A 7,921-nucleotide genomic window follows, 5' to 3' on the forward strand; every position below is an offset into this window, starting at 1 on the left:
GATGACGATGGCGACGATTTCCCCCTCTAGGAGGGAAGTTTCCCCGGCAGGATCGTCCTGCCGGAGCTCTAGATTGGATCTGCTCAAGTTCCGCCTCGTGGCGGCGGCAAAACCACGAAAAAGCTCCCTCTTGATTTTTTTTTCCGGACCAGGACGCTTCGTATAGCAAAACAGGGGGGCTAGTGGGCCTTCAGGCAGCCCACAAGCCTGCCCTGCGCCACCAGGGGGGTGGTGGCGGTGGGCAAGCTTGTGGGGCCCTGGTGGGCCCCCTCCGGTAGTTCTTTCGCCCAGTATTTTTAATATATTCCAGAAAAAATCCACGTAAATTTTCAGGGCATTTGGAGATGTGCAGAATAGTGGACTAGGATTTGCTCCTTTTTCCAGTCCAGAATTCCAGTTGCCTGAATTCTCGCTCTTCAAATAAACCTTGCAAAATAAGAGAGAAAAGGCATAAATATGGTACCACAAGTAATATAACAGCCCAAAAAGCAATAAATATCAACATGAAAGCATGATGCAAAATGGACGTATCACTCGCTACGAATTATCTTATCACACAACTATCTCTTACCGATAATTCCAGTGCTTGCAGAGAATACCTTGCTGAAAACCACTTGTCAGTTCCTTCTACTCCTCGTTGGGTTTGACACTCTTACTTATGAAAGGACTACGATAGATCCCCTACACTGGTGGGTCATCAGTGCCTCGGAGCTCAATCATTGTGGTGTAAAGCTCCAGGAAAGCGTCGGGGTCTCCAATTAACTTGTGGAGATTGCCCTGAACATTAGTCGTCACCTCAAAGCCATATGCCATTGTGGTGAAGCTTCGTGGTGTTGTTGGGAGCCTCCAATTAAGTTGTGGAGATTGCCCCAACCTTGTTTGTACGGGTTCGGTGACCGCCCTCAAGGGCCCCTTAGTGGAATCACGGCATCTTGCATTGTGCAAGGGCGCGAGGAGATTACGGTGGCCTTAGTTGCATCTTGGGGAGCGTTGTGCCTCCACACTGCTTCAAACGGAGATTAGCATTCGCAAGGGTGTGAACTTCGGGATACATCATCGTCTCTGCGTGCCTCAGTTATCTCTTACCCGAACCCTTTACTTATACACTTTACTTTGTGATAGCCATATAGTTTCTTGTTATATATCTTGATATCACTTAGTTGTTTATCTTTCTTAGCATAAGTTGTTGGTGCACATAGGTGAACCTAGTTGTTTTAGGTTTGGTGCTTGACAAATTAAACGTTAGTTTTATTCCGCTTTTGTTCAAGCCTAAACCGTAATTATTTTAAAGCGCTTATTCACCCCCCCCCCTCTAGTCGACATCCACGTCCTTTCACTTGGTTTTAATCCTCATGTTTGGGATGTTATTCGTGTTGGTGTGCAAGGTAACTTCTTTGGATAAGGACATGAACCTGATCGTGATGCGACAACTGATGAACTGAAGATGTTGCAACTCAATGCTCAAGCCTGCAACATCATCTTCAATTGTCTATGCCCTGAAGAATTCAACAAAATTAGTCGTCTTGATAATGCAAAAGAAATTTGGGATACTTTGGTTGATATGCATAAAGGTATTGATTCTGTCAGAGAATCTAAGTTGGATGTGCTTGAAAGTGAGCTTGACAAGTTCAAGATGAAGGATGGTGAAGGTGTCCCTGAAACGTACTCTAGGCTAGCTCTCATCACCAATGAGATTGCTGGCTTAGGAAGCGAAGAGATGACCGACAAATTCATCATCACAAAGATACTTAGAGCTCTTGATGGAAAGTATGGCACCGTGTGCACATTGATCCAAATGATGCCAAACTACAAAGATCTCAAGCCAACTGAAGTCATTGGTAGGATTTTTGCTCATGAGATGTCACCCAAGGACAAAGATGAGCTGCACAACAAGTCAAGCGGTGCTTACAAAGCTTCATGTGATGCTCCCGCTAATTCAAAGGACAATCTTGTCGGTGATGAAGAGATATGACTCATGGTTACAAAATTCAACAAGTTCTACAAGAGTAGAGTCAAGGAGAGAATCTCAAGCTCAAGACATGATGAGAAGCATTCGTCCAGTCGTGACCGAAACTGCTACAATTGTGGGAAGCCCGTACACTACTCCAACGAGTGTTCGACACCCTACAAACGAAGAGAAGAGTCAGCTTGAAGACAAATCTCAAGAGACGAGTCACCTCAGAGAGAGAGAAGGAGTAGAGAAGATCACTATGAACGAAGACACTCACGGAGATGCAAGGAATCGGAGAAGAAGGACAAATACGCCAAGAGCAGCTCAAGAAGAAGACATCAAGCTTGTGTTGGTCAATGGGTTTCTGGCTCCGAGTGTGACCACCACTCCGAGAGAATCTATCACTCCAACTCCGACTATAGTCAAGATGAAGGTGTTGCCGGCATTGCACTTGTTTCTTCCAACTCCTACGACCTATTTGATTCACCAGATGAGGGGTTCGGAAACTACTTCATGGCTAAAGGCCCCAAGGTATCATGCCCCAAGTATCTTGATTTTAATAGTGATGAGGATGGCTTGTTAGGAGAAGATTACTAGCTCTTTGATAAAACTAGTGATTGCAATGAAAATTAACTTGCTAATTATCATGCTAGTCAAGAGAAATCAAATGATGATGATAAGAAAGAAATTGAACGACTAACTCAAGAATTTAAAACTCTTAAGTTAGCTCATGAGACTAATCTAGAAGATCATAGAGTGCTTGCAAGAACCCATGACAAGCTACGCTTCGAGAAGCTCAACTTGGAGCAAGAGCATGAGTTCTTAAAAGCGATCAATTATGATCTTCGAAAGAAGAGTTCTTCATATCTAGCCAAATGATTACTCTTGTATAATTTTGTTCCACAAGTTAAACCTAGGAACACTAGTAACAAAGTAAAGAAAGTTTATTCATCTAGAAACAACAATGCTAAAGCTAAATCCAATAATGTTGTTGCTAGTAGCTCTATTGATTCCACTAATGATTCTCTTAGCCAAGTTACACTTGAGCAAGAAAACGATTTATTGAAAGGGATTATAGAGAGAGGTGTCTTCAAGAGTTTGGCCAGAAGTAAACAATTTGAGGAAATTGTGCGCAAGCAAGGAGGACATCGGAAGAAGCAAGATGTTGGCTACTTCAACGTCAACGGAGATGATTGGGAATAAGGTCCATACCCCATTCCCAAGTTTGTTCCCCAAGAGGAGAAGTATGATCCTACTCCTCTCGAAGGAACAAGCTCACAAGATGGCCTTCTACTACAAGACCACAAAGGCAAGGGAAAGCTTCAAGATGACATTGACCTATTTGAAGAAGAACCCCAAGCCAAGGACGAGTGGGTTCCCAAGGACACTACTAGCTCTACCTCAACTAGTGCTACCACAACTCCAAGGATTCCCATCAATTTGATGTGGATCACCAAGAGGAAGAACTAGAAAGTTCTTGAGGGGTGACTCCGCCAATGAAATTCACTCTTATTCATTTTGGCAAGAACTATATGCAATCAACCTCAACCATATGCATTAGCTCAAGGAGTCACACATTCCCTCAAAGGTAAGCAAGGAACAAGGTAATCAAACTATATGCAATCAACCTCAACCATATGCATTAGCTCAAGGAGTCACACATTCCCTCAAAGGTAAGCAAGGAACAAGGTAATTAATGCATCTTTGGACATCATCCCATATGTGATTCACTCCATGTCCATAGATACTCTTGCATATGTACCTTTTTTTGCTTTGGGACTAAGCCATGTAGATGAGAAGAGTAAGAAACAAGAAGGATTGCTCCAATCTCAAGATGATCTTCATCAACAATGAGCATCCACCACTACTTCACCTACTTGAAGTCTTCTACGACAAAACCCAAGGTTAGTTGATCCCTCTTAGGGGGGATGTCATATCAAGGGGGGCTTTACTCTAAATCTTGAGTATAAGCATCTCCCAAGGATATGAACAAATTAATGCTTATGTAAAAGTGGTAACCCCACTTGTGCTTAACGATGAGTATGAACTATGATCAAGTATTCTTACTTGGCTCCTAAGTCAATATACTCATATATAGATGACTTTGTCATCGCCCACGTGCTTGAAAGATGCTAGGATGTTTGTGCATGTTCACCATATTTTCTCTATCATTCTTATTGTGTGAGCATGTTGGTCTGCATGTGTTTGCTCATTCAAGGACATCTGATTGTTGTTATTTGGCTCTTTATTTATCTTTTGCCAATTGGATAAACAAAAATCTCTACAACCCTTCTCTAGCTATCTATGCTATCTCATCTCAAGTTCTATTCATGCTTCATCACAAAACTTGAACAAGCACTTGTCAATCCCTCTGTGTGAAGGTGCACTCGGAGTTCTGTATCGTTAATGGTTGACTTTCAAAACTTCTTTGAAAATCTCGGTGAGACCAACTTCACACAATTGGTTCCACCGAATTTCCAAAGATGATCTGGTTTTTCCCATCTCGGTACCACCGAAATCACAAACTCAGTTACACCGAGTTTCCCTGCCAACTGAGGGTAGAGGAACTCAGTGACACCGATTTCGTAATTTTGGTGACACCGACAGCGAAAGGGTATATATTCCAATGGACCGGATCTTTGACTTCAATTTTTCAAAACCATTTCGTCTCAAGCCCTATGTTAGGGCATATTTATGCCTAAGTGATTTTGGTGATTTATGACAATACCTCAGTGGACTAGTCGTATGCATTGAGCATTTCAGATAATACATGACAAAGGCACAATGCGTTTCGGCACCCCTCCGTGGAACTGAAGCACGGTGTCTTCTACGATTTTCTTTGGTGGTTTTGAGTCGTAGGAACGTCGTACTATTAAGAGGGGATCCGTGTCGGAAAGGTTTGGGTGGAATCAATCTCGCACACACACATTTTATCTCCATCTCTTTTCCCTTGCAACTATGGAGCTTGTTCCCTCTATGATCTTTCTCTCTCTATTTTGCAAAAAGGTCTCTGGCGGTAGTACCGCTAGAGGTGAGCGGTAGTACCGCTCGGTCCCAAGGGTAGTACGGCTGGGCTAGGGGTAGTACCGCCCCAGCCTGGTGGTAGTACCGCTGGCTGGCGGTAGTACCGCCCCTAGCCAGCGGTAGTACCGCTCCAAGTCTGTAGTACCGCCATCCTTGCGGCTGTACTGCGTCAGAATTTTTGCGAAGACTTTCTTGGCGGTAGTAGGCCCGGTAGTAGCCCTTGCACTACCATGGGCCCAACGGTAGTACCGCTCTGGTCCTAGTGGTAGTACAGCTGGAGCTAGCGGTAGTACCGCTAGAGGGCCAGCGGTAGTACCGCCCTGCTCGTGCTGAAAGTGAGGGTAACGGTTGGAATTGTTCCCTCACTATATAAAGGGTTCTTCCACTTCAAGAACGCTACCTTTGACCCTCCAAGACTCCATTGTTGCTCCCGAAGCTCATAAGTGCCCGATCTCTCTCCCTAGCCAATCAAACTTGTTGATTTTCTAGGGATTGGTGGAGAAGGCCTAGATCTACACTTCCACCAAGAGAAATTTGATTCCCCCCACTAATCCCTTACGGATCTTGTTACTCTTGGGTGTTTGAGCACCCTAGATGGTTGAGGTCACCTCGGAGCCACATTCCATTGTCTTGAAGCTCCGTGGTCTTGTTGGGAGCCCCCAAGCTTTGTGTGGAGTTAGCCCCAACCTTGGTTCTAAAGGTTCGGTCGCCGCCTTCAAGAGCACTTATAGTGGAATCACGACACCTTGCATTGTGTGAGGGCGTGAGGAGAATACGGTGGCCTTGGTGGCTTATTGGGGAGCATTGTGCCTCCACACTGCTCCAACGGAGACGTACTTCTTGTCAAAGGGAAGGAACTTCGGTAACACATCCCCGTCTTCATCGGTTCCACTTGTGGTTATCTCTAACCTTTACATTGTGTATGTTATTGTTGTAGACTATTTCTTACTTGCCTTGGCCATTATAGTTGGTAGCATCATATAGGTTGATCACCTAGTTTTCATTTTAAAGAACCTTTATGTTGCTAACCCTAACTTGTTAAGAATTGTTAAAAAGTGGTAGTTGCCTATTCACCCCCCTCTAGTCAACCATATCGATCCTTTCAATTGGTATTAGAGCCACGTCTCTTTATTAAGGGTTTCACCGCCCGAAGAGTATGGATGAGGATGAGGGAGGAACCCATGGGAAACCCGAGGCCATGGCCGTGACTTCAATCACCAGGGATGACTTGAATGCGGCTATGGCCAATCTCAGGACGTCCTTGACGAACGAAGTCAAGACCACGCTTAAAGAGTTAATTGAGGGAATTAAAAGTTCTCGCGAACCGGCGTTTGTGGCTAAACCCGTCAACACGGATTCGGAGGCCAATTCCTCCAAGGAAGCGGCTAAAGGTATGCAACCTTCTTCCCCTCACAATATTAATGGGACTGGAACCTATACATCAGTTCCACCTCCCATGGTCTATGGAGTGTCGGTTCCTACTCCGCGCATTAATCGTGTAGGTCCTCCTCCTAAGCTTGTTAAGGGTGATTTTGCTAACTCAGTATTTTCCATTAAGTCTTATTTGAATCACAGCTCAACAAATTTATGGAGAATCATTGAGCAAGGCTACTATCCACTTGATCCAAGCAACCTCACTCCAAGAGAAGAAGCGGACAATCAATATAATCACTCTGCATTGTTTATTCTCCAGTCCGCAGAGCCTCCTGAAGATCTTCCTCACTTGCGCCCCTTCACTCTGGCTAAGGACTGTTGGGAGCACATTATGGTGTTGTACAAGGTAAGCTCAAGCATTCAATGGTCCAACTATGAAGTGGTGCTTGATGAGGCCGATGAGTTTGTGATGAAGGAAGATGAGGACCCTCGTGATCTCTATCGAAGGGTGACTGTTATTGCTGTTGCTCTCAAGGATCATGGGAGCAAGGATGTGGATACACATGGATCAAGCGCAAGTTTCTCAAGGCCATCATGCCATTTAGCAAAGCCATGTCATCCGTCATTCGCCAACGACCAGATTTCCACTCCTTGTCCTCCAATGAGGTGTTGGATGAATTCATTGCAATGTCAATCATGAACAAGACCGCTGATAATGCACTTGCTCGTGTTCGGTCAAAGACAGCTTCACCCAACCTTGCTGTAAAAGAAAAGGCTGCTTCTGAAGAAGAAGAAGAAGAAGAGGATGAGGAAGAGGAGAGCTGCCCTGAAGACACTAAGTATGCTTATCACGAGCACATGGCTCTTTCGTCAAGGAAATTTTGGGGCAACAAGAGGAACTCAAGGCCCAACTTCTCCAAGAATAACTCAAGTGGGTTCAAGTCCAAGCAACGTGTAAGGACATGCTATAACTGCGGCAATGTGAGTCACTTCGTGGCAGAATGTCCCTATGAGAAGAGGGAAGACAACGGGGGCAAGCTCATTCGCAAAGACAAAGCCAGGTCTTTCCCAAACAAGACCAACTTTGTCAAGAAACCCCATCCAAAAGGTATGGTGGCACTTGAAGAGTACCCCTCCGATGATGATGACGATGACGATATAGGGCAACTGCAACTGTAGCCATTGACACCCCTTCTCCCAAGATGTCTCTCTTCAACGCCCCCAACGATAACCACATCGCCAAGTGCCTTATGGCCTAAGGTATCGATCAGGTAACACCCAACATTAAGACCACCATCACTACTGCTCCTTGATTGTTAAATTGTGTTGATGATAGTGATGTTGTGGTACTTAATGAGCATGATTTTGACAAATTTATGTGTAAGATCAAAGGAGAACCCAAGAAGCACTTTGTTGCTCTTTTGGAACAACTGGGTGAGGCTAATGACCTCATCGAGTCTCATGAGGAGACTATCTACGAGCTGCAAGGACATAGTCATGACTATGCCGATGATATTGCTGAATTATCTATTACACTAGAAAAAGAGCGCACTCTTCGTTTGGCTTTTGAGG

The sequence above is a fragment of the Hordeum vulgare genome, chromosome 7H (assembly GCF_904849725.1).
Source record: "Hordeum vulgare subsp. vulgare chromosome 7H, MorexV3_pseudomolecules_assembly, whole genome shotgun sequence".
Classification (NCBI taxonomy): domain Eukaryota; kingdom Viridiplantae; phylum Streptophyta; class Magnoliopsida; order Poales; family Poaceae; genus Hordeum; species Hordeum vulgare.